We start from the raw sequence: 27357 nt of genomic DNA on the forward strand, positions 1-27357 counted from the left end.
AAGTTGGTGAGATATATTTTTAATGTCTTTGAATTTTATGTGTGTTATGCAGTGCATGGCAGTCTGAAGTTTGCCTATGAACAATCTTCTACGAATTAAGCAACCTTGAGTAGTGGACTTCCCTTGTGAAACCAAGAAGATAGCAAGTTTCTTCAACCAGTGATAAAGTATTTGTTTGGTGGTTTCTGCCAAGGCCTATAACTGGCAGCACTGTGAACTGTTTTTAATAAGTAAGTAAAGTAAGAAAGCAGGAATCTGTACAAATAGTTTGTCACGTGGAGCACTGAAAATATAAATTAGTTTCTTGTCTTTCTTTACAGAATTATCAGTTTTACTTATCCACTTTAAGGGTGTAATCAGATTACCCTGTTACAAAAAGCTGCCTGAAAAATGGCCTATCAAACAGAAGGGCAGGGCTCATGTGTGTTCTGTGACCTCATATCAGACTGCACCTTGATCCTAGCTTTGAAATGATAATGCATTTGAGTAAATCCCTCTGTACCTCTTGGAATAGCTGAGCAATCCTTGTTTTTTAAGTTAACGAGCTGGTTTCACACCAACAATACAAATTCAAATTCAGATACCAGACACCTTGAAATTATTAACTCGCTTAATACAGAGTGAATAGGTGAACTGGAATTACACCTTCACCAAGTCAAACATCAACACTGATCGTGTTCGCACAATCACGGAGAGAAAATAAGGCATGGTGATTTATTCTAGGGTTTCAGGCTAGTTTGTAAACTACCTCAGCCACCTACCCTAGCTGGGTACGGATGTCACAACAAGCCATGCCAAGCGAGGGGATTTATGCTAATTAGGTGGCTCGCAACTGACACAGGGAGGGAAAAATTTTCCCTCCATGATAATGCAAACCCACCGTCCAGCTTTAAAAAAAAAATGTTTGGAGGGGGACCTTTCCTTTGGCTGGAATGTCACCAGCTAATTCCTTGACACTCACGGAACACACTGAAGCCCACTCTGTGCACATATATATTGGGCTTTCCCTGATGCAGGGGCCTCAGGAAGTGGTTAAAGCATCCATCTTTCCAATACAGAGATCTGCCCCACCCCATTTTCCTGCTGTAACTAAGGGACATGAAGAGAGACTGAAAGAACTGGGCATGTTTAGCCTTGAGAAGAGAAGACTGAGGGGTGATATGATAGTGCTCTTCAAGTACTTGACAGGTTGTCACAGAGAGGAAGGCCAGGATCTCTTCTCGATCATCCCAGAGGGCAGGACACGGAATAATAGGCTCAAGTTACAGGAAGCCAGATTCCGACTGAACATCAGGAAAAACTTCCTGACTGTTACAGGAATTCGACAATGGAACTCATTACCTAAGGAGGTAGTGGGCTCTCCCACACTGGAGGCATTCAAGATGAATGGATTCCTGCATTGAGCAGGGGGTTGGACTCGATGGCCTTGTAGGCCCCTTCCAACCCTACTATTCTATGATTCTAAGCCGGACAGCCACCTGTCAGGGATGCTCTGACCTGGATTCCTGCACTGAGCAGGGGGTTGGACTCGATGGCCTTGTAGGCCCCTTCCAACCCTACTATTCTATGATTCTATGACATGAGACAATTATCCCTTTCTTCCCAAGAATATCTTGAAGAGTTGTTGTGCTTTCCAGTATCTGGCAGGACATCCAAGTTGATAGATGTGTGGTAACTCTTGATATTATACAGGTTCCATAGCTATTTTTTCACCTTGGCAGAGGGCTCACAATGCTTCACTGTTTATATGTGCAGCAGCTGCTCAATTCTCAAGGGACAATATGAAAAAGTAACTCACACAGTCATCTCCCATCCCATCCCTTTTAAGATGCTAAAACCGTGTTGTGTAGGTCCTTCATCCATATACAACATCAAAACCAGGTAATTATAAAAAAAATCATCACCATATATATATATATATATATATATATATATATATAGTTCTCCCTCCCTTCCTACAGTGTAACCACCCTTCATGTTTAAAAAGTTTAACATTAGTTGAAGCCAGCTTATGATGGTAGACTTTTTCAATACAGAGCATTCATATCTACATACCTTTTTAAACACATATTTGTAAAACAATTAATGCAAATAGTCTTAGACAGGCAGTCTAAGACCCTCTGTGCATGCATACCGAGATAATGATAATAGTGTTGAGAGAAGAGAGCATATAGCTCTCTTAACCGATGGACTCACTTGGGCATTAACCAGGATTATCCCGTTCTTTCTACTAGTTATGTAAATGAAGAGTTTCATACCAAGTTCTTCAAAGTATTAAGATAATCTTTTTCATCTCCACACTAATAGGGGCCAAGCAAGGCAAGATGGCAGAAAATCCCCCACCCACCCAACATCAAAGCAGCCATTGGGAGGCGAGAGTCACTCACCATTTCAGAGGGTCCCACGACCCTCAGGAGGGGCTTTTGAGCAGCACATGGATGCTCTAGTGAGGGGAGAAGCCAGGAGAACCACTCATCAGCCTCTCCACAGCTTACTCCTGTGGTATGAGTAAGCAAGTGATTAGCGTATAATGCTTGCAATCACCCACAAATACTTTAAGGTATGCTCGAATCAAGTATTAAGAAAATCTAGATTCCAATAGACTTTTAACTGACAATTAAACACTTTAGTTTAAATATTTTGGTTTAAAGACTACTACAAATCTAAAAAAAGAATCATGATTTCCCTTCTTCTCATCATTGTAACATACACTATGACACAGTAATAGATGAATGCTGCAAGACATTAGAAAAGCTCCTATAAGCATTACACTAACACAGCCAAGAAATGATCTGCAGGTTGAAGAAGTCTGAGTAGGTTTTATCTTCAGCTAGCAAATCCAAAGAATGTGCCTGTCTCTCCTCACTGTCTTTCTGTCACACACACACACACACACACACACTGGTGAAGCAGTGCAAATGTAGCATTATTCTAAAGGGAAAAAATTAAGAGAAAGCATCCTATCAGAAGGTATATACACAACAATCAGAACAGTGAGATAAAATGCTTCAAGGGGGTTGATCTCGGCTGCTTCACTCATGACATTTTCCTACATAGATATAACTTCTGTGTATGAAAAAAGGGAACAAAATCGGTGCTCATCATCATCATCGGTGAACACCACATGCACGTGGCCAAGCTGACGTGGCATACATGTTTGTGTATTTTCTTCAACACAGAGACAATACCCATTCAGGAAATGAGTCACATGTGAAATGGACTTAAGCATTTTTATCAATAGAAAAGTCATAGGAGAAAGAAAGCAGCTATCCACGCCTCTAGAACGCCCTTTGATTTCCAAGATTTTTTCTCATGAAAAATATAAAACCTAGACACTCTCAATTTGTGATAACGATCATCCTATGTCTATCCTTCCATTTTTGGCCAAGGTTCTGGTGTGGGTGGTAGCCTCTCAAATGCAGGTAGTTTGGGAGGATACTGGGTTCAGGCCTTGTTTGGGGCAAAAACAGTACTGGTCACCCTGATGGATGCCAGCAAATGGACAGGGGGTAGCATGGCCCTGTTAGTTCTCCTGGACTTCTCAGCAGCTTTTGAAACCATCAACTATGATATTGTTCTGGAATGCCTGGCTGGGTTGGGTTTGGAGGGCATGTGCTATGGTGGCTCCAGCCCCAGCTGGCTAGCCTGTCACAGAAGGTGGTACAAAGAGACGTTTGTTCTGCCACATGGCCTTTGGCTCTATCTTGTTCCCCATTTAACAGCTACATGGAATTACTGTCGGAAGTCATCTGGAGGTTCAGGCTGCAGTGCCACCAATATTTGGATGACACACAGCTCTATCTCTGTTTTCCACCTACCAATCCCAGGAAGGGTCCAGGTCAGTCTTCCCAACCTGCTCGTCCAGGTGATTTGAAGGACTGCCCACACCTGTATATACCTGCCCATGTTTTAAGATCATCTACAGAGGTCCTGATCACTGGTGGCCCCTATCCTATCGAACTCCCTCCTGAAAGACATATGGCAGGTCCCATCTGTAGCTGCTTTAAAGAGGGTTTTTAATTAATTAATTTCTATACCCCCGAAGCTCCCTAGGTGGTTCACAAAAATTAAAACCAGAAAGTGCAGCTTTCATATTTTCATTTAATATGAAAGCTTAAAACCACAATATAACAGTACAACCAGAATAAAACAGCAATGCAACACTGCATAAATTAAAAATACAGATTTAAAACACCAGAACTAAAGGACTAGGAAGCTAAAATGCTAAAATACTGGGAGAATAAAAAGGTCTTCACGTGGTGCCAGAAGGAGAATAATGTAGGCACCAGGCGAACCTCTCTCGGGAGCTCATTCCACAGCCGGGGTGCCACAGCAGAAAAGGCCCTTTAAGACATAATGGCTTCTCCCTGGCTTTCAGTTTAATATTTTTAAGTTACTTGCTGCTGGTGGATGTTTTGAAATTGTATTTTCTAATAATAATAATAATAATAATAATAATCCATTTCTAAGTTGCCTTTCAAGACCATTGACTTCCCAATGCAGCTTACAGCATAAAAACAATTCAAACGTATCAACAGAATCATACTATGAACAACTTTAAATAAAAGCTTTCAGTAGACCTGCCCCATGCATGTCCAAGCTTCTGTCCATACCTGTGAGGTAAAATGTATTCAAAAAATTAAATGAAAGCTAAGAGGAATCTCAGCCACGGTTATCATGGTATCATGCATGGAGAAGAAACATAAAGTGATTTTGGCTGGCATTGTTATGACAGTACCACACCAGGTATTTGTTTCTTACAAGAAACTTTACTTTGATAAGATTACACTGGTAATTGGGGTGGGAGAGAAGAGTATAATCCTATTTACCAGATCAGGCCAGAATCAGATAACCAAGTATGAACTCAATACTTACAGCAGGACTTCTGGCCTACACCCTGAAATCCCACCCAATTATTTTTTCAAGCTTCTTGTGAAACTTGGGAGAGGATCCGAAGCAGTTGGGGGAGGTGGAATCAGAAGCTGCTGAACATGCCTAACAATGCAACCCACTGCATGTCCACTCAGACATCTTATTGCATTCAGTGATGCACTCAGACTTACTCCCAGGTAAGTGCATATAGGATTGAAGCCCAAAGGTAGTTTCTGTATCCCCATCAAGAAAATGGCAAAATACTGTTGCCAAATGCATTTTCTACCATTGTTTCAGAAATGGTGGAATGGACCTGGTCTAGGAAGCTCCTTCCAAGACTCAAAAAGGCAAGGAGAAGCCTCCACCACAAGGATTCAGGGATGATACATCACCCTTGTCACTTATACAACATCTTCTGGTGGAAGATTGTGTTTCAACTCCCCGCCTAATCCTCTGCATCCTGCCACTTCTGCTATATTATTTGCTAAAAGTTAAAAGATGCTTTGGTGTGGCTCCTCTAAAGAACAAATCTGGCAGGGAATGGATCCTACTTATATGTTAAAACACCCCCTCCAATAGATACCTCAATGGAAACATCACCAGGCTACTCTTACCTCTGGATGGTATCTCTTAATAATTTAAAGGTGCAATCCTATGCATGTTTAGACAGAGAAAAGTCCTACAACTCCCAGCATGACCAAGCCAGCCATATTGGCTGGGGAATGCTGGGAGCTGTAGGACTTTTTTTCTGTCTAAGCATGCATAGGATTGCACCCTAAACTGTTTAACGTTATATGTTCTAATTCTTAATTATTCCTTTGGAAATCCTTGTTTCCAGCTGCTTTATTCATCTAAATAAGGTACCCACTCCCAATGGCCCTCATGTACTCAAAGTCTAAAGACCCATATATGTGTTTGTGCTGAATGTATGAATGTACACACACATCAGCCAACGTATGATAGTAACAATACTATCAAATAAACCTACTTTAGATATATACAGTTTGCCTACACCATGAGTGGACAACTTGTGGCCTTCCAGATGTATTGGCCTACAACTCTCATCATCCCTAGCTAGAATAGCCAATGGTGAAGGAAGATGGGAGTGGTAGGCCAAAACATCTGTAAACACACAAGTTGCCTAAACTAATGCTGGACAATTTTTCATCTGTAATGGATAATATAAATGAGGGAAAGGACGTAGTATTTCAATATCGTATTTCTGCACTGTTTAACAGGACATCCCAGCAAATGTATATCTTTGGAGGTTTATTAGTCCTTCGTTATACTTATTAAACAATTTATAACCCACTAGGGTTGCATTTACAGAAAGCCAAGATACAGAAGCAATGACATAATCCATCAGCATTACAGAACTACTTAAAAGAGCTCATTCTTACAATGTGTCAGGCATGCCAAAATGAGTACAAGAGAGAGAGAGAGAGATAGTATTAAAAGCTTTGCTAAGTTTAAAAAGTTTTACAGTTTTTCCTTCCTGGATGTCCGCAGGGATGTTCATAGGTAGATTTCTTTTGGGAGAAAATACCAAAATAGCAGGACTGACAAAGACTTTGAACTCCATCTATCCCAATGATGAGGGAACCCTAAGCTGGGACACATACATATAGAGATATTAATGGGCTTTCTCACTTGCATCATAGCTTCAGTGAGAATCCTGGGGTTAACAGTTTCAAAAGTGATCAGTAATTTAAATCCAGGTAACAAATGTCCTTGAAAAGACCACCAGAATTATATGGATAGTTTACTATAGACACAATCCCTCTTGGTATGAGCACAGCTGCACACCCATGAAGTGACTGCCATACAGCCCTCTTCCATACCTTTAACTGCTTAAACTTAAGTACATTCCCAACTGGACCCCTGGACTGGAGAAGCAGGACTCGATAGGCCAGGGGAGGACAGCTTCCACTCCACGGGCTTAATCCAACCCATAGAGATTGCCCGCCTGGCCCACAGAACCTTCCAGGATTGGTCCTGGGGGTGGGGCTTATCAAGTTAAAGTTGTTGTATTTCCAAGTTAGCTTTTGCCAAATCTAGCTGGAGCATTCATTCAGTAAAGTTACTATTTAAAAATAAATGCAAGAGCAGTTCTGAACAAGAGAGATCTGTGTGTCAGGGCTTTGTGATGTATGCTGATAGCTATGCTTTTATAAATTTGAATAAATACTGCTTATAATTTATTTCTTCATGCAAGAAACATTTTTCACTACAATTACCAAGTGGCTCAGCCTGTAAGGGCAATAAAATACTTATATAGCCTCCTTCTGTCAAGATAACAATACTTTTGCATTGTTAATTAGAGCTTAGCATGCCTGGAAAGCAAGCCCTGCAAGTCTTACTTCCATATGTAAAAAACAGGAACCAAGTCAAACAGGTTAAGAAGCTTGTGCATAGTTCACAGTAAGATGGAAACAAAGTGGGAAGGAAAGATAGAATATTATTTTACCATTTCATCCCATACTGATTTCATAATATATAAAACGTCATAAATAGGGAACAAGTGCTCATAAACAGAATAAAAATTTTTCTACTCCCATGACTCTCTCTCAACTCTGACCTAGAGTGGCCATCTCTAGTGGTGAGAACATCATTGAGATTCCATACTCAAATTGCTTCTTGGCTGTGATTATTGGTCTGGGTGCCAACTGTAAAGCGAGTTTACGTACTTTCTGCACTAGCATGTAAAGTGCTTACTATGTGGCTCTTGAGTCTACTGACAGCTATGGCAGCCCTGTGCAAACACAAAACAAACCTCAACACATGTTATTCCAGCATTTCAGACAGATAACGAGGCTGCAGGCTTCAAGATCAAAATGCTAGGTTATGATCCTAAGCACGCATTTAACCTATCAGCCCACCATCCTGCCTAATAAGTGCATTTGGGCACTGAAGGCCGTTTCATACACTGGACTGCAGAAAACTCTGGTTCACCATCAACTGTGTACACGGCAGGCAGATGCAGTCAATTATGCTCTTCCAATTAGTGTACATTATGACACATATTTGCAAATATGTATTAGTGTACTTTATGACACATATTTGCAAATATGTATTAGTGTACTTTATGATACATAATTACAAATATGTATTTGTTGCATTCTCAACTTATCTTTGGTGGACAAGCACATCTTCAATGCAGGCCTTAAAAAATTAAACATAAGCAGTTTAAGTCACACTGATTTCAGCAAGGGACGTGTTAAGCATGTGCTTATTTCCACAGTGAAATTAATTAAATCTTAATAGTGCAATCCTATGGGATGTGCCCTGGCTACTCATAAGCCTCTGAACTCAGAGGTTTACAAGTATACCTAGGGAGGTGGTGGGCTCTCCCACACTGGAGGCATTCAAGATGAGGTTGGACAGCCATCTGTCAGGGATGCTTTGACTTAGATTCCTGCACTGAGCAGGGGGTTGGACTCAATGATCTTATAGGCCCCCTCCAACCCTACTATTCTATGATGCCAGGAGGAACCTCTCGCTCTGCATTTAAGCTAGATGGGCAATTTTGCCCATCTAGTAGAGGCTTTGGGGAGCGGGGGGAGGGGAGGAGGCTGGGGTGGCCATAGGATTTCTTGAATGGCTTGAATGCCCTAGTCTCCTCCCCTCCCTCAGGAACACCTCCTTTTCCCCATCTCCACACTCATTTTGCAAGTGCAGAGAGGTACCAGCGTGGTTCTCTCCATGCCAGCTATGAGGGGGAGGGTGAGTGTAGTTTCCTGGCTCCAAGCTTGGAGCCCTGTCTATGAGCTTGGAGGCAGGAAACTGAACAATCCTGTGGGCTTGAGCTGCTCCCTAAATTTCTTAACTTTTGCTGGGTCGTACCTATAATATGTGAAGTGGCCCTATGATTTTCAGATATCTTCACTTAGGTAACTGGAAAGCCAAGAATTCTCATGGAGAGCCAACACAGCTTGACAGTCTAGCGGTTGTGCTTATTTTACTGCAGTTAGAATCATAGAATAGCAGGGTTGGAAGGGGCCTACAAGGCTATTGAGTCCAACCCCCTGCTCAGTGCAGGAATCCAAGTCAGAGCATCCCTGACAGGTGGCTGTCCAGCCTCATCTTGAATGCCTCCAGCGTGGGAGAGCCTACCACCTCCCTAGGGAACTGGTTCCATTGTCGTATTTCTGTAACAGTCAGGAAGTTTTTCCTGATGTTCAGCCGGAATCTGGCTTCCTGTAACTTGAGCCCATTATTCCATGTCCTGCACTCTGGGATGATCAAAAAGAGATCCTGGCCTTCCTGTCTTGACAACCTTTCAAGTACTTGAAGAGCGCTATCATATCTCCCCTCAGTCTTCTCTTCTCAAGGCTAAACATGCCTGGTTCTTTCCGTCTCTCTTCATAGGGCTTTGTTTCCAGTCCCCTGATCATCTTCGTTGCCCTCCTCTGAACCCTCTCCAGTTTGTCTGCATCCTTCTTAAAGTGTGGTGCACAGTACTCCAGATGAGGCCTAACCAGTGCTGAGTAGAGGGGAACTAGTACTTCCCGGGATTTGGAAGGTATACTTCTATTAATGCAGCCCAAAAGAGCATTTGCCTTTTTTGCAGCCCCATCACATTGTTGGCTCATATTCAGCTTGTGATCGACAACAATTCCAAGATCCTTCTCGCTTGTAGTGTTGTTGAGCCACATATCCCCCATCTTGTAACTGTGCATTTAGTTTCTTTTTCCTAGGTGCAGAACTTGGCGTTTACCCCTATTAAATTTCATTCTGTTGTTTTCTGCCCAGCGCTCCAGTCTATCAAGATCACTTTGAATTTTGTTTCTGTCTTCCAAAGTATCTCTACATGCTTACTCCACATGCATTCATTTTGGATCCAATGCCCCAATCTTAAAATATATTTGCTTTCAAGCAAATCTGGCCATTACCAATCATACGTAGGAGTTCAGCTAAAGCTGCCATTTAAGTACATATATGAAAGCATATTTCTTTCCTATACCGTCCCATATTTCATTGGGACATCAAATCAATGTGTTTAGAAAGGAGACAAAAGCCCTAACCAGCCATCCAAGCAATGAGAATGTACAGGCTAGCCCCACTCCCTAGACACCAATGTATGCACTAGCCATGCTGCTCAGCCACTATGTCCTTGGAGCTGGTCTGAAGAGAGTCTTTACAGAAGGTCAGGGTTGCCATCCCAGTGGTGGGAGCTATACATGCATGGGCCCTCTTCAAATTAATATCTAATGCCCAAGGGCATAGCTGGCATGTGCATCTAGAGAACATGCCAGCTATGCTCTTTTTAGCCCTTTCATACATTCAGCACAATGGGTACCAAACACCTAAACAGGGTTTAAAGTTAGAAGTGTGATCCTACGCGTACTTAGCCCCAAAATGTCCTGAAATACAATGCATGTTTGGGAATTAGTCCTACTTCTGAGCAGAAATGATGCACACCCAATTGCTCTAGGTTAACTGGGTGGTAACTCAGAATGTTAGTAGCTGATGGTGAATTTAAATCAGCAGTCTGCAGATAAAAGTCTACTAGTGCTGCTCTGCTGGGATATTCAGGACCAGACAGTTTGCATTTTTTAAACCACCCACTTTCAGTTTAAATACATGCAATAGAAGTAGCAAGACAATAACAAACACTAATCCACACTTCAAAACCAGGATGGATTAGGGTTAAAACGAGCTGAAGAAATTGATAATTGAAAGGGAGCCATCTCCACTGAATTTCACAGATCAGAGTGATAACTTCACATTCTTGCCACTCACATAATACGTACAAGCCTGATGTTGTGCAAGCATTGCAACAGACTTAGTACTACTTATTGAGTAAACCTATATTAATGCTGTGAGAAGAGATGGAGGACAAAATAATACTTCAATTTTCAAGACGTTGAAAACCCCCAACATCATCATTCAAATGAACATAACAAGGCCTCTTTTTTTAGAATTGATTCCACTTTACTATGGCTTTCCCCAGAGGCTAGGGAAACTGGTGGGTTTTCAGATAAAAAAGTCACCTACTCAAGCAGCTGCTGCTAACCTTTTTCAGTAGTTAAAAAAGATTGTCAGCAGATCTTATTTAAGTAACTGGCAGACAAAAAGGAAATACCACCTGCTGCAGATTTTAAGGATCATTTTTTCAGGGTATAAGGAATAAACAGTGTTGGGAGATGACCCAAAATACTGACATTGTAAAACTGATGCAACACTGGAACAATACATACAGTAGTAAAAACACCTAGTATAAGACAATGCCCAGCAATTGGGAACATGCATCCTTCTGTTGATCCTTCTAGTAGCCACAACAGCTATTTTAAAATATATTTCTTAGGGAGATCTCTAGACAATGTGTAACATGAGAGAGCAGAAGTAGGATCCAAAGTAGGGATGCTTGAGGAGTTCAAACTCTGGGAATTCCTACATTGATCTGCACCTCTCAGACTAATGTGTGGATTTGAACTTAGGTATTTGCCAGATTTTGCGCTTATCTGAATCTGGCAACGCAGTTCTCAGCTGCTTAAATGTAACAAAAATACACTTGTAAAATAAATACATATTTTGAGAGATAATATGCTTTTAAATAGGTTTTAAAGCCTATTTTGAAGGGTTTTTTTTAATGTGCAGATTAATTTGGAAATGGAATGGAATTACAGATAAAAAGATGTGAATGGGAAATAGGGAGATTATCCACAACAAGCAGAACAATGCGCTTAGAACTTGAGAGTTAAAGACTTCCACCAATCTAAACTGCCACTTCAACTGCATATAGTGCAGGAAGCAAGAACAGGTCAAAAAGGAATTCATATGGGGTCAGAGAGTCTACATTACACACACACACACACCCCGCAAATTGCACAGGCACACACCTCCTTAAATAGACACACCATTTCACACTATGCATAGCATACACATGGCCAAGGAGAATGTTGACAGTAAGATTAACAAAGACTGCATTAAGTACCATAAGAAATTTGCTCATGTGTCTTTGGAAGGTTTCTTCTTAAAGCCTGCACGTCCCTGTCATATCTATGGGGTATTCATTACAAATTGAACATTGTGACATGTATAGGAGCCATTCCTGAGGAATAACAAGAGTTGCATTGCCAGTATTCCTCACTGCCATGTTTTGTTTTGCTTTTTTATTACAGGGATGTGCTACTTCTGTGGCTTAGCATAGTATTTAAGCTGTCCTCCTTCACCCATAACAAGGAACAGCATGCTCACAACTGCAGGTAAACAACTTCTGACTTCCCCTCCACACCCAGCCAGCTTCTATCTGCATTCTTTATCTACCGCACCTCGTTTTCCCTTTAGGTTCTACTATTAACAGCCTGTCTTTGCTATCAGCGACAGTAAACCTTCATAGGACTACTGTACTGAAGAAATGCCCAATTGTCATTTTTAGGACACTAAGAAGTGTGTCACTAACATTTCAGGGAGCCTTCAATCCTGTAAGGATCTGTGAGTTAACATATGACCAAAGAAACACAACCCAACCGAGACTGTACTTTTTGCTTTTTGTAACTGCTTGAGCCCAAAGTGTAGAATTCTCCTTCTCTCTGTTGAATTATTCTTCCTTCCCCCTATATATATTACACACACCTGTCAATCCAGAATACTCCATGCATCTAAGGAAGTAGACTCTAGCAAGGTTTAGGTCCCAATCAGTCTGTTAGTTGGGAATCCTTCACCCATTTACCTTGAAGAAAGCCCCATTGAATTCGATGATTTTACCACTGAGCAGATTGCACAACACCCAGTAGGCTCCTCACCCCAAAATGAAGTGCAATCCTGTGACTCTGCTTTCTTTAGATTTTAAGTCATCCTCAATAGCAGGCACCTGAAGGAAAAACATGCTGTGTCAACTGCAGACTCTTGCCAGTTTTTGTTTAAGATTAAAAGAAAAGAAAAAAGATGCACAGCCTGTCCCTAGGTTTTATGTTCGGGTGGGAGAAGGGAACACCTGGAAATCCACCTGTATTAGGAAGAACCTGATGCCACTCATTCAAAGAGACCTTAAAATTTAAGGTTTGAATGCCGGGGCTTAAAATGCCTCCCATCTGAGTAACAAAACACACAATATTTGCTTTTATTTCCGCCTCTGTCAGGATGCGGCTTCGGTGTTGTTCGATCACGTCCTGTTTGTTCTTTATTTAAAACCCGCAAGGAGATGGAAATGTGGCGAAACAACTCTTGAGCGCCGGAAGAGAGAAAGAGATTCCCTCCCAGCTGGAGGCTTCACGGGGTTCCGCAGGGCAACCGAGCGAGATTAGATCCCCGTTCAGGGTAAGTTATCTAGCTGCTCCCCAGCGCCTCCCGGCCAAGCGCCACCTGCGTAGCCGCGATCAGGGGCAGGGAGAGAATTGCCTGGGCTGGCCCGCAGCGCCTGGAAGCCGGGCCCCTGCGCCGCGAGGACGCCCGCCGGTTCTCTCGCACAAGGAGGTGCCCACCCGCCGCCGCCGCCGCCGCCGCCCTCTCCCTGCCTCCTGTGGGGCGCCTCAGGACGCCGCGCTCGAGGGGCAGAAGAACCGAAACGCCCAGCTCCAGGGCGACTTACCCAGAGCCCCGCTCCGCATGTTCAGGCAGGGGGGAAGCCGGCAAGCCCAGGGGGCGGGCTGGGGAAGGAGCGCTCCGGCCGCGGCGCCGCTGCTGCTGCCCCCCGGGGAGTCTGGCGCATCCCCCCAGCTGCTGCTGCTGCTTCCTCCTCGCTTGCGCGCACGGCGGCGTTCCGCGAAACGCCCGGCGCGCCTCTGGCTGCCGGGGCTGCGCGCTCGCCGGAGCCCAGCGCTGGGGCCGGGCGTGGCTCGAGCCGAGCGCTGCCGCCAATCAGGAGACGGCAGAGGGGAGCCCTGTCACCGCGGGCCTGCACGCGGGCGCTGCGAAGGGAGCGCCCGGGCGGCTGCCTTGGCGTGGCTCTCCTCGGCCAGCCCAGGAAGACGAGGTCGTGGGGCAAGGCTAGCCAGGGCCTGCGAATTTTTCTGTTCTCCCGCGCAGTCCTCAGCGTGGCATCAACGAGTCCCATGGGGCTGGGGGGGGGGGGTGTAAGCGCGCAAGCGCGCGCGGGCACATCCAGTAGAAGCAAGACGTAAAGCTTTTCCTGGGCCACTTCGGGCTGCACGCTGGAGATCCTCGGCCTTTTTTTGAATGTTCCTCTGTGAAGGAAATTCCAGCACATAACAAACATGGGAATGCATTTTCCTCCCTGACAAACTAGTTTTCTACGTTGCCTGGCCTGAGGTGCTCCAGTCCGGGAAAAGTTGCTTGCTTCTGTTATTCGGGGTGGGCAGAAGGTCAGTCCGCAGATGTTTTGGACTTCGGCGCTCAGACGCCCCTGCCATTATGGCCAGGGGAATGTGTGGGAGCTGAAGTCCAAAACCTTCTGAGATCTACTTTCTGCCCACCCTGTGTTAAGTAAACTGACCGTTACTGTCTAGTAAGTGTGGTTAGAATTGCAATTGGGCAGACCAACCCTATGCATTTCTAGTCTGAAGTAAGTGCCACTGAGTGCAATAGGCTTGCTCCTGAGTAAGCATGTATAGGATTGTAGCCTTAAGTTGGAATCCATTATCAGTCATCATAGGTGGTGCACCCACACTTTAGTCTGTACCAACTGGGGGTTGGGGTACATAAATCTCTGGTCCTCTGGGGGCTTGAAGCCAGCCCTCCAGGGTTCCCCAGCAGATCATGCCTCCTTCCCTAGGCCCCGCTCCCTTTCCACCAACAACTGGTTGGGTGATTTCCCAGCTTTTGTGCAGGTTTTGCTCCATTCTAAATAGTCAAAATGACTTCGTTACTTTCGTTACTGGCTGTATGAGCTTCAAGTTAAAATATGCAGGGTTTTTTTTATTTTTTGCTCCACCCCTTTTTCCTTTGGCACTGCCCACCACTGGAATGTGGCCCATGAGACCTTCTCCAAACTGGAATTCCACCCTCAAGCTGAAAGAGGTTTTTCTGCCATAACTAAATAATTAAAAAGTGGGTGTTCTAAAGTCAATAGAAAAAATGCTTGACTGTTTGAGCTACTAAGGGCACAATCCTATGCAGGTTATATATTTATTACGTTCCTATACCACCCAATAGCCAAAGCTCTCTGGACGGTTCACAAGCTCTCTGGGCTGTTTAGACAGGAAAAAGTCCTACAACTCCTACCATGCCCCCAGCCAAATTTTTTCTGTCTAAAGATGTATAGGATTGGCCCATAATGTTGCTAATTCTACACACACTTACCTGAGAGTAAATCCCATTAAACTCAATTGGTTTTACTTTTAAATAGACATATATAGGATTGTACTGTAAGTGCTCTTCTACATAAGGTTGTTAATCACTGTATCGACTTTCAATTTCTTTGCAGAACTGAGATCTCTACACAAAGGGCTTTTCCTTTCCTCCTTTTCCTGTACATAACTTCTAGGGGCTGTGCTTAGAGGAATATCACAATTATGCCAGTAGGAATATACCTTTTTTCGCTCTCAGAAACAATACTCCATTTTTTCCACTCTAAAAAAAACAAAACAGGAAAGTGCTCTTAAAAAGCAGACGCGAAAGTGGAGGATCATGATGCCGCCTAAAAAACCCATAAACAACAATGCCTAAGGAATCACAAGTGCACAATAAATGCCTTGTGTAGAAAAGCTCTAAGTCTGAATGGTCAAAACCTGTAGGAATACTTTACAGAGTGCAAGGGCCATGTAAATGGTGTAGGTATTACACATATGTTAATTCATTTAACATATATGCACATTCAAAACTGCAACCTGAATAACTTTTTTGTCAGATAATAACCAATCATAAGTGTAATTCAGAATAAGGCCTCTATCATTCCAGCAACATTAGCTTTGTTGAGACATGACAGCTACAGCTGAAATGAATGTGACAAAATCCATTCAGATTTGAAATAACATTTTAATGGCACAAAACATTTTCAAAAAAATGTGATACAAATGAATCCAAACTTTATAATCAGTCCTTGTTCAGAATTAATACTGTTCCAGTGAAATGTATTTATTGTGTGTACCCTGAACTAGTTACAAAAAGATCCAGTCTCCATTTTCTTACTTTGGAATGCTTGCTTCTTGTAAATAGCAGAAAATTAAGGACATTGTTTCTGCTTAGTAATTTCAACTGGTCTCTGAAATAAAGTTGCTTATGGCCATCATCTATATCTCATTGCGGACAATGTTGAGAAGCAGGTGATAAAATTGCCCAACTATTCATGGAATGTTTTGTATTATCTCTTCCTAGAAATAGATTAGAACCATTTGTATTCAATATCACTTTCAGACATAAATAACCATTTGTGAGCACAGGAATCAAGGTCACTTTCCCAAGATGAGTTGCACTTAATGAACAACTTATTTTAATAGTCATTTATTCCCACCAATTTACAAAGTAAAAGCCAAAATAGTTTATTCACAGTCACATAGGCACATATGCTTACAGCAACCTAGAAAATCAAACCAATATAACTTCTACCTTCAACATTTTGGTAACTAGGCCTGGAATCCATTGTAAGCTACCCACAGAGGTCGGAAAAGTCAAAGACACAAGGTGTTTGGTTGGAACATGAGACAGTGCCTTTTCTGTGGCAGCATCCTGGTTATGGAATTCCTTCCCGAAGAAGGTCAGACTAGCCCCATCCCTGATTACTTTTAGGTAGGCAACAAAAATATTTTAGGGTGCAATCCTATGGGGATAGTCAGCTGCCTGTGAAGTCGGAGGCCACCTACTATCCAATGCAGGGTGGGCAAAGTGCAGAGCGGATCTTCTCCTCTGTGTTCTGGCCACCCTGCATTTGAAACTAGATGGGCAATTTCGGCTGTCTAACAGGGGCACCTTGGAGCAGTAGGGGGAGGCCAGACAACACATAGGAAGTATCGAAACTGTGATTCTGCAGTCCCCACCCCACCGCACCCCAGGAACACCCCCTTTTCAGCTGTTCCGTGCTGCTTTTCCAAGCATGGAGCTGGGGATGAACTGTGCCTCCTACGAGGTGATGGGGGAGGGGTGGGGAGTCAGATTTCTCGGAACCGAGCTCAGAGCGCCGAGCTCAGAGTGTTCCGAAAAACTGAAAAATCTTATGGCCATCTAGACACTGTCTAGTGGCCATAGGATTGCACCCTTATTCAGCCTTTCTTTTAATGTTTTTTAATTTGAACATAGAAGGTTTGAACTCTGCTTAGTTTTTATGCTTTGTTTCAATTTTTATTGGTTTTTTTGTGGTGGGTGGTATTTTGTTTTGTAAACTGCCTTAGACAGCATAAAAATGTCTTAAATAAGCAAGCAAGCAAGCTACATCATTTCACTTTACATGTGAAGGAAATTTCTGCCTGTACCATACATTGATACACACATCCATATATGTTCATGCATCCATATTTCTTCAAACTTATAGTGCTAAAATCAGTGTGGGAGGTGGAAAACTAGCAAAGAGTTTAAGGGGGTATGCATGGGGAGAGAAGTATATGTGATAAACACTCTGTGTTGTTTGAACCAGAGAGTGACATAACAACAATAACACAATGACCTGATGGTTCACATCACATGACAGTCCACTCTGGCTTAATTTACCCGTGGGGATTGTTGTATTGTGCCAGGTACCCATGGGTGCCATTTTGGCATAATGCCTGGCTTGCCGTGGCTTGTCATATTGTGTGAACCCAGATGACGGGTTGTTTGAAGGTTAGACAACCGTCGAATAACCCACGGCTTGTTTTAGGGTTATGGAACCCTCAAGTAACCCCTGCTGCCTGGATTCGCACAACCCACGGATGCCTGGCATGATACAACATCCCTCATGGGTAAATTAAGCCACTGTGGGCTGTTGCGCATGTGAGCCAGGTCAACCTCCCTGCCCCATGGAGCTTACAAAGAGACATGAAGACAAGGGATGAAGACAAGGAAGTTCAATTGCACATATTGACAGTGCGGACCTATACATGTCAGCTCAAAAGTTCAATGAGGCTTTATCCCAGATAAGTGGGCATAGGATTGCAGCCTTACACTTAATTTACATTGGGGAACCTGAGGGTTAAGACATAGGATGAATTGGAAGGACTTGAGGGATGTGAAGGAAGAAAGTGGTGGTGCCACAAAGCTGTTTTCAAAGGGCATCAAGAAAGAATGCTCACAGGAGCAGGAGACTTCAGCCGGTGGTGTAGTGGAGCCAGAGCTCACGGGGTCCAGGGCTGGCCCTTTTCACAAACAGGGATGCTGATGTTATCTGTCACGCCCCCCCTCCCAATTCCCTATTCCCTCTGAGGTTAGCTGAAACCTTTACTGTAGCTGGGGGGAAATGAATTTTCCCAGCAACAATACATTGTTCCCTGTTGTAATGCAAAGTATTTGGGATTGGCTTGGTCTTGAATGGGCAATTAAGAACCATTAGCTTTACAAAAGACCTGCTCCTAGTGGAGATGAAAACTGCTAGAACAGACTTGTTGATATGGATCAACACAGCTGCCTGAATTTTTAGACTGAGCACCTGCACTTCAGAATTTACCACTACACCTAGGGATGTACAAATCCCTTACCTTGTTCCGAGCGGGGGCATCCACGGTGGGGGGGAAGCGATGCATCCCGCCCCCCGGAATCCTCCCTGGCCAGCTCCGCTCCACGGTGAGTCCGCGGAGGTGCCGGCTGGGGCCAGCTGCTGCCTGACTTCTGGCCACGGCCCGTCTTCGGACACAAATGGCATCCAGCGTAGCAGACACCATTTGCGTCCCTGCCTTTTGCCATGATAGGCTACGTAAAGATTTACATAGCCTATCACAGCAAAAGGCAGGGACGCAAATGGTGTCCGCTACGCTGGACACCATTTGTGTCCGAAGAGAAGCAGTGGTAGAGGGCAGCTGGACGGACCGGACCTGCTGACGACCAGGTAGGGTCCGTCCCAGAGGGATTCTGCGGGGTGGCGGGGGGGGGTAGTCCGTTCCGCCACGGACTCTGGGGGGCCGGATTCTAAAAAATCTGGCCGCACTGGAGTCCGTGGCGGATTTGTCCACCATCCCTAACTACACCACTGGTATTAGCCAAGTCCTTAAAGAGAAATGGACACATTTCAGCAATCTTGTGCTGTGAAAAGTGAATTACTTAGGGTACTTTTGGATAAGGAAGGCTCATCCATGGAGCTTTATGGGGGGTTCAAGCAATTATGCCTTCCACTTGTAACCCTTCTGAGTTTTCCCACTGCTGCTTCTGTCGTTTTTCTTTCCACAAAACAAAAATCTGTTAAGGAGGAAAAGACAGAATAGCTGCACTGCACAATGTCTTTGGATGGGTAGTACTAGGAACCATCTGTCTAGAAGCACTCTTATTGGCTGTCTGAACTTGGGGAGCAAAGGACAGGTGGAATAAAAATATTGAACCAAGTTGTTGTACCTGGTCAACAGGCTGGATGGTGACATTGTCAATGGGTAAAGGAAGTGACTGAGAAGAGGATGACTTGGCAGGAAAGATGTTTGGACTTTGACATAGTTGAGTTTAATGGTGTTGAGAAAGGTGGTGATGTGGGACTGAAGGGAGGGAGAAAGGGTGGAGAACTTCAGCTAGATATCATCTGAATGGCACAAGTTTTGATGCTGTCACCAGTGACAGTACATAGAGAGAGAATTGTACAGGGTCCAGAAGAAAACTTTGAACCGAACTGACAGGGAGGGAGAAGGCTGGTGGGGCTGTTTCCTCTAGTTGAATTACTAATCTTCCAGATAGGAGGTCAATCAGTTGAGAAAAGAGTCATAGAAATCTAGGGCGTGGAAGGAATTGTGGAGGAGAAAGTAACTGTAAAAACGAGGATAGAAGATAAGGACAGAATAGAGGCCTTGAGATTTGGCAGTGACATTTCTATACCACCCTTCATCACAAGATATTCCAGGTTGATGTACAATATAAATAACCAATCACTTTAAAAGTATAATACAATACAATTAGTTAAAATTGAGAAAAAAACTTCAGTCAAATTTCAATTACACAGACAGATTGAGAGGTCAGAAATTAAAATGCCTGGGTAAAAGGACATGTCTTAACCTGGTGTTGAAAACATTGTAAATTAGGTGCTAGGTGTATCTCTTTAGGGAGGCAATTCCACAGCCACCACAGAGAAGGCCCCTCCCTTTGTAATTACATATTGCATTTCTGATATGGAAGGCATTTTGAGTAGGGCAGCCTTCTCCAATCTGTTTCTACAACTATGGGGGATTCTTAGACTTTTAGACGAACACATCTGGAGGGCACCAGATTGTGGAAGGCTGGAGTAGGGCCTCAGTGGAAGATCTTAAGACACCAGCAGTACATAAGTGAGTAAGTAAGGGCAGATTGGCAGACGAGTTGGAAAAGGATACGTCAAGGCTGTATGTGTAAACAGAACTTTCCAAGAGTTTGGAGCACATCAGCAACTGCTGGGAACTGAACTGATAAGTGTCGATCTGTGTGCAGCTGCCCTATCTTATGAACCACCAGAGTGGCTTCTGCTTTGTCTGTTAACTCTGATCCTCTGGTGCCACTCCAGCCTTAGTTAAGATTGTGCCTATGGCTCAGCCCTGACTGAGTTAAAGGGTAAAAAGGATGTGAAGAAAATGTAGTGGCCATCTCTTCAAGATTATTGAAGAAGAAAGGATTTACAATAAAATAAATAATTTCTGGACATGTTTGGTTTTCAAGTCTGTGGGAGGTTTTCTGTTGGCTTCTCTTTTGTACCAGCTCCAAAGGATCTCTTAGCTTGGCCTGTAACTGTAATAACTGTACCCAGAAGGTGGCCATGTTAGTCTGCTGCAGCAAAAATAATGAAGAGTCTTGTGGCACCTTAAAGGCTAACACATTTATTCTGGCCTAAGCTTTCGTGACTGTAGCCCACTTCATCAGTGTTATTGAGAGTTTCAGGTAATATGTACTGTACATGTGGTGGTGGTTGGGGCAGGGGTAGGGGGAAGAAATGTTTACAGTGAGGTCCAAAGGAAATTAAATGCAGAAAGTACTGACAGTGAAATTTGGCTATTCCTTGCAAACAGAACATGATAATAAGACCGTTATCTTTTAAGGAAGGTGACACTGTAACTGTATAAACATGATAAATCTAATAGTAACTCATCATTACAATTTATTAGTAGTAAAAAACAACAACTTTTCAATTGCCATATTTTTAATCATATATGTTTTGATGGGGTCATAATTGCCATTTGCCCAATTTTTATTCAGTCCTATAATGTTTGTTTTTCTGCTTGTCACTTATTACTTACATTTCTATATTGCCCAATAGCCAATGCTTTCTGGCCAGGTCACATCACTTAAAATGTAAAATACAACAAGATAATAAAACATACTATGTAAATCTTTAAAAGTTTAAAACAAAATAAAACCAAAGTAAAAGCTAGAGGAAAAGCCATCAGCAGTGTAAAAACACAATAATAATTTTTTTAAATAAACCGAAAGAACTAGAAATCCTGGGAGAATAAAAAGGTCAGCGCCTGTCAAAAAGACCAGAGTTCAGGTAGGCCTTTCGGAGAAGGGCATTCGACAACTGGGTGCCACCACTGAAGAGACCCTGTCCTTAGTAGCTATCTACCTCACCTCATTTGATGGGGTCACCAGGAAGAGGGTCTCTGAAGATGATCTTAGGTAGTTAAATATGTGGGGAGATTATTCTTCAGGTAACCTGGCCTCAGGGCATTTAGGGCTTTAAAAGTTAATACCAGCATGTTGAATTAGGGCCAGAAACAGACTTGGGAGTGAATATAGATGGCAAAGCCCTAATGTAATATGATCATATCAACTGGTCACTGTTAACAATCTTGCTACTCTATTTTAGACCTGCTGAAGTTTCTGGACTGTTTTTAGAAGCAGCCTCACTCACTGCAAGAATCCAAATGTTAGGTGTCCAGAGTATGGATAACTGTAGCTAGGCTATCTCTGTCCAGCTAGGGTTGCAGTTGGTATATCAGCCTAAGCTGATAAAAGGTGCTCTGTGCCACTCAGGCCACCTATGCCTCCAATGACAGTGCTGGATCTAAGAGCACCCCCAAACTATGAACCTGATCCTCTAGGAGGAGTGGAACCCCCTCCAGATCAGGTTGAGCACTGCTCAGCTGGGCAAATGACCCACCTACTAACAGTATCTCCATCTTGTCTGTCATGAGTCTCAGTTTATGGCCCTCCAGACCATTGCTGCATCCAGACATTCAGAATACACACTGCTTCACCTGGATTTGATGAAAAGGAGAGATAGAGATGGGTGGCATCTACATATTGGATTCCTCCAGGGCACTCAATGGGCTGGATATGGAACCTCCGTGGGCCAAATTAGGCTCATAGGCCAGGGTTTCCACATCCCTGCTTTAAAGCTTTGGGCAAAGATGTAGCCACTGCGCTGCCCAGCATATTTGCCCTCTGATTTTACTGTGGGAGACAACTTAAAGTCTGCTTACTATGTCAGCATAGCATGGTTGGAGGGTGTTTGATAAATGTATGGAGCATGGAGAATAGCAGCTGCATATGCAGGCATTCATTCTCAATTGATAAATGGCAACTGAGCTGTAGGATTAGGGGTGCGGTGTTTTTGTTTGAGGTAATCACTGTCTATATAAACTCTTACTGCTTCTCCATGTCACCTTAACTTGCAGCTACACAAATAACTTCAGATTAATCATTGAGACATGCTTTTACATTCTCTTCAAGACTGCAAATGAGTCACAGAAAAATGGTGAGAAGAAAAACCTTGTATTCAAAATTCATTATATATAATCTGCTCATCTTATTTTGGATCAAGTCTGGGGTAAATCCCATTTCACTTTTGTGTCCTGCAATGTGGGAGCCACTTCAGCATGGTCCAGAAGCAAATCCCTTTGAATTCAAAGGGGCTTACTCCCAGGTAAGTGGGTGTAGGATTGCAGTTTGGCTGCAATCCTCTACCCACTCACTTGGGAATCAGCTCCACTGAACATAATGGGACTCACTTCTGAGTAGACATCAGTAGATAATGGGACTCACATCTGAGCAGACATTAGTAGATAATGGGACTCACTTCTGAGTAGGTAAGATTGCACTGTAAAATATTTAAGGAAAATGGTTGCCCAGTATTTTAAACAAAAGTTTTTACAAATTGTTATTTAAACTTACTTATTTAATCACTCATTAAATAAGACTGTGCTTTTTCCTTCATGTTTTCTAGAGTTAGTTTATTCATTTATACTAGATACTAAAAACAGTGGGAATTTATTCAAATTACAGTAATAAATTATTTAATTCTGAACTTCGAAAATGTTTATGTACACTTGTGAGCCCAGTTATTTGGAAAGCAACAATCCCATTTATTTTAAGTAGAAGTCCACAATCAAGATGTTGATTTTAACAGAATAAATGATTCCTTGTCATCAAGTATAAATCATGTGTATGTTTGTCATTCTGTGACCATGCTACGCAGATGCAGAATTGGATATTGAGCAGAGAATCCAGCATCCTAGGAGTCTCCTTGACCCTGACCCCAACCCATGTTTCTAGTCCTTAAGGCTACAAAGATGAGCGTGAAAGTGTGTGGTGAAATCGCACCACACACTGGTGAGAGCAAGTGGGAAGCAACATTTCCAATATTAAGAGGATTGAATTTCAGTTCCCTCTTTCCTTCTCTCCAGGATTAGCAGAAACAGAGCAAATCATGCAAAGAAAGCAAACATATGCTCTGTTGTTCAGTTGTCATGGTTTCTAATCTTAATTTTTTTTAGCTTTTCCTGGCTAAAAGCATGGGCCTCTCAATGGCTGCAAATAATGCTGTGCACCTTACTTCCTGCTGGGCAATCACAGGGTGTGGAAGCTAGCCCAGGATTCCCAGGCAGGAAAAAGATGCCCTTCATATCATTTACCACCCTCTGAACAAGTCTATTGTTCGCTTCAAGGAGATCTTGTCCACTTATCTTCTTGCCTTCATTAAGGTGAGCCCTTGGGGAAGGGGGGGAGGTTTAACAGGCAGCCCAAGGTGGGTTACAAGCCCAGTTGAGGAGGGGCGGATTGTGTTTGCTCTTTAACATTCAAACTGGGATGCTCGCAGAGCCAAGCACCCCTGGTCCCTTCTCACCCCATCCCTGCCTCCATGTGGACTCAAGAATGTGCTCTGGAACACACCCACTACTCTCCTATAGCTGCAAGTTGATGGGGGAAATTGGCAATGATGGGCAACCTGTCTTTCAGGAAGCTTGCCCAGACAGAAGCATGTCTTCTACTTATGGACACACAAATAAGCTACCAAGGAACCCCAGAGTTCTTCAGAACACAGGTTGAACACCACTGGCTTAACTGTTCAAGATTTCCCTCAGGTCTTATGAATTGCTGTCACCTCGTAGCAGATTCCTCCCATGTTTTACTTTAGAGAAAGTCATCTGAAATCAATGCAAACAAATTTTCTTCTACAGTTTAAATATGATGCAACTTCAGACCTTTCATCCAAATGTTATTCAGGGAATGAGTCTTCTGTATCCAGTGATATCTGAAATATGCTCTAGAGCTTTTCTATATGAGCCTAGCATCCCGCACCTTTACCAGGGCTTTTGCTTCCAGATTCTTTGTGGGATTAAGATCAGCTCCTTTACACAGGCAGACACGTGCTTTCATTTGGGGACTTCCTTTGTCTGCAAGTTCTATATGCTTCATCATACAGCCACTAGATGGCGCTGTGGTGTAGTGGAACCAGGCAATTACACACCCCTGATATAGCAGATTAATGTTCCTTAACAAGTTATCTATAATCTTTATAAAACTGAGATAAAAGTCAGTTAGCATGTGAGACGCCCTGGAGATTGACGACATCATGTAAAGGATCCACAAATATCTGTGAGTAACCAATCTCAATGGCAGGATAAAAGCCCTGTGTGGAGAAAGTCATAGGAAAGTAAGTTCAGGTGCCCACCTATTTAGGAAGAAAAAAGGCATGCTCCATAATGCCTCTATCCTCCCTCCTGTGTTTGACAAATCTTCTGCCATTGTGTGTGTGTGTGGTAAACTTGTTTTATCCAGTAAAAGATGGCCCATCTTAACAGTCAACATTAATAGCAATATTAATAGTCAGAAATATTAATAGCAATATTAATAATCAGAAAGACAAATTGCAAGTTACTTTCCATAAATGACATGTAAAAGGGCTGATCCTTAAGAAACCAAGGTTTTAGTTTCTTCTCTTTTGTCATAGGCTGTTCTTTCTGTTGGAAGGGACAGTTGTCCATGGTGGGAAAATGGCCAAGTTGCTACAACCTTTCCCTGGCTACTGCCAAAATAATAGAGATAAGAGAAAGATCAGGAGGGTGAGAGCCAACTCACTATATTATCTACTCGGAAGCTGCTTGGGATGGTGTAGACCCAAGTAGGAAAATCTGGTATATGTCCTAGATAGACTCTTAGAATTCCTTGAACCAAGGACAAAGAAACTGATTTACAAAAAAGGTACAGTGTAACATTCCCAGTAGAGAGACAGAGGTAAAAGGCTTGGGAAATATTTGAAAGCAATTTAACATTGGACCCATTTATTTATTTGTTTGTTTATTTGTAAATATTTCTATACTGCCTATCATCTAAAACATATCTAGGCAGTGTTCAAAATTAAAACCACTACATAAACATCTAAATATACGCTATAACTAAAACATAACCAGTGGCCATCAGAAAACAAACAAAGGATTTCTAGGCCCTGGAGGCTGATGACACCATGTAAAAGACCTACAGACCTCTGTGAGTAACCAATCTCGATCGCTGGATAAAAGCCTCATGCAGAGAAGCTCAAAAGATCAAAATGACAGGCATTGCCAATCATCAAAAGCCGGAGCAAATAAAAAAGTATTCAACATGTGCCTGAACTGCCTCAGAGCTGTCATATATTTTATTTCTGGGAGGGGTATTCCAGAGAATGGGCACCACCTAAAAAAAAAAAAGCCCTCTTTCAGGTTGTCACCAGGTGGACAACTGGAGGATGTGGTGCAACCAAGAGGGCCTGTGATTATGAGTGCAGAGGCCAGGCAGGTCTATATGGGAGAAGGCATTCTCTCAGGTATTCAAGTCCCAAGTTGTTTAGGGCCTTATAGGTTAATACCAAAACCTTAAACTTGGCCTGGTAGCAAATTGGCAATAAACTGTTTTTTTTAAAACAGTAGCGTTATATGGCAGTGGCTAGTTGCATCACACAATCTCGTTGCTGAAGCTTCTGGACCATGCGTAAGGGCAGCCCCACATAGAGCACATTACAGTAGTCAAGATGCAGTAGTCAAGAGGTTAGTAATGCATGAGTCACGGTGGCTAAGCTACTCCTGTCCAGGAGTGACCACAGCTGGCACACCAGCCCAAACTGGTAAAAGATGCTCCTTGTTGCTGCAACTGTTTGAGCCTCCAGAGACAACAATGGTACTATGAACACCCCCAAGCTATGTACCTGCTCCTATAGATGGAGCACAACCCCACCCAGAGCAGGCAAACTGCCTAAGTCCTGGACCTGGGAATTGCCTACCCAAGAGAAACTCTTCTTACCAAAATTCAGTCTCCGTTTCTTAGCCCCGATCCATCCCACCACTGTATCCATACACTGGTCCAGAACCGCACAGCCTCTCCTTATTGAGATGTAACAGAGAAATGGAGCGGAGTGTCATCGACATAGTGATGACACCATGCTCCAAATCTCCTAATGACTGCTCCCAATGGTTTCATAGAGATGTTGAATAGCATTGGAGACAGAAGGGTATCTTGTGGGGGTCATAATCACCCAATGCTTCCCACTTCATCTGGTCCCACCAGTAAGAGCAGAGCCACTGTTAAACAGTCCCCCTTCCAATAGGCTACCATGGTCAATGATAGCATAGTCAGTTAGTGATCACTGGTACCAACCATACCAAAAGCTACTAAGAGACTGAGCAAGAGTAGGAGGATTGTACTCCCCCCTCTCCCGATAAAGACTTGTTGTTCAGTCGTTCAGTCGTGTCCGACTCTTTGTGACCCCATGGACCATAGCACGCCAGGCCTTCCTGTCCTGCGCTCTCTCCCGGAGCGTGCTCAAGTTCATATTCATTGCATCGGTGATGCTATCTAGCCATCTCATCCTCTGCCGTCCCCTTCTCCTTTTGCCTTCAGTCTTTCCCAGCATCAGGGTCTTTTCCAGGGAGTGTTCTCTTTGCATTAGGTGGCCAAAATATTTGAGCTTCAGCTTCAGTATCTGTCCTTCCAATGAGCACTCAGGGTTGATTTCCTTTAGGATGGACTGATTTGACCTCCTTGCAGTCCAGGGGACTCGTAAGGGTCTTCTCCAGCACCACAGTTCGAAAGCATCAATTCTTCGGCGCTCAGCCTTCCTTATAGTCCACCTCTCACAGCCATACATTACTACTGGGAAAACCATAGCTTTGATTAGACGGACCTTTGTCAGCAAGGTGATGTCTCTGCTTCTGACTATGCTGTCTAGGTTTGCCATAGCTTTCCTCCCAAGGAGCAAGCGTCTTTTAGTTTCATGGCTACAGTCACTGTCTGCGGTGATCTTGGAGCCCAAGAAAATAAAAT

General features: G+C 43.3%; 1 protein-coding gene across 2 annotated transcripts in view; it reads right to left on the bottom strand.

The window, feature by feature from the left end:
* MICAL2 (microtubule associated monooxygenase, calponin and LIM domain containing 2) overlaps nt 1-13600 on the bottom strand; it is a 203350-nt gene extending 189750 nt beyond the window's left edge. For both annotated transcript variants that reach the window (XM_084853961.1, XM_084853971.1), the window contains exon 1: nt 13406-13600. The gene's annotated coding sequence lies outside the window, so the exon portion shown is untranslated. The remainder of the gene's footprint in view (nt 1-13405) is intronic.
* Nucleotides 13601-27357: the final 13757 nt, after the last annotated feature.

This window comes from Heloderma suspectum, chromosome 1 (genome assembly GCF_057233095.1).
Source record: "Heloderma suspectum isolate Gila_16-S chromosome 1, 16-S_ref, whole genome shotgun sequence".
Taxonomy (NCBI): Eukaryota; Metazoa; Chordata; class Lepidosauria; order Squamata; family Helodermatidae; genus Heloderma; species Heloderma suspectum.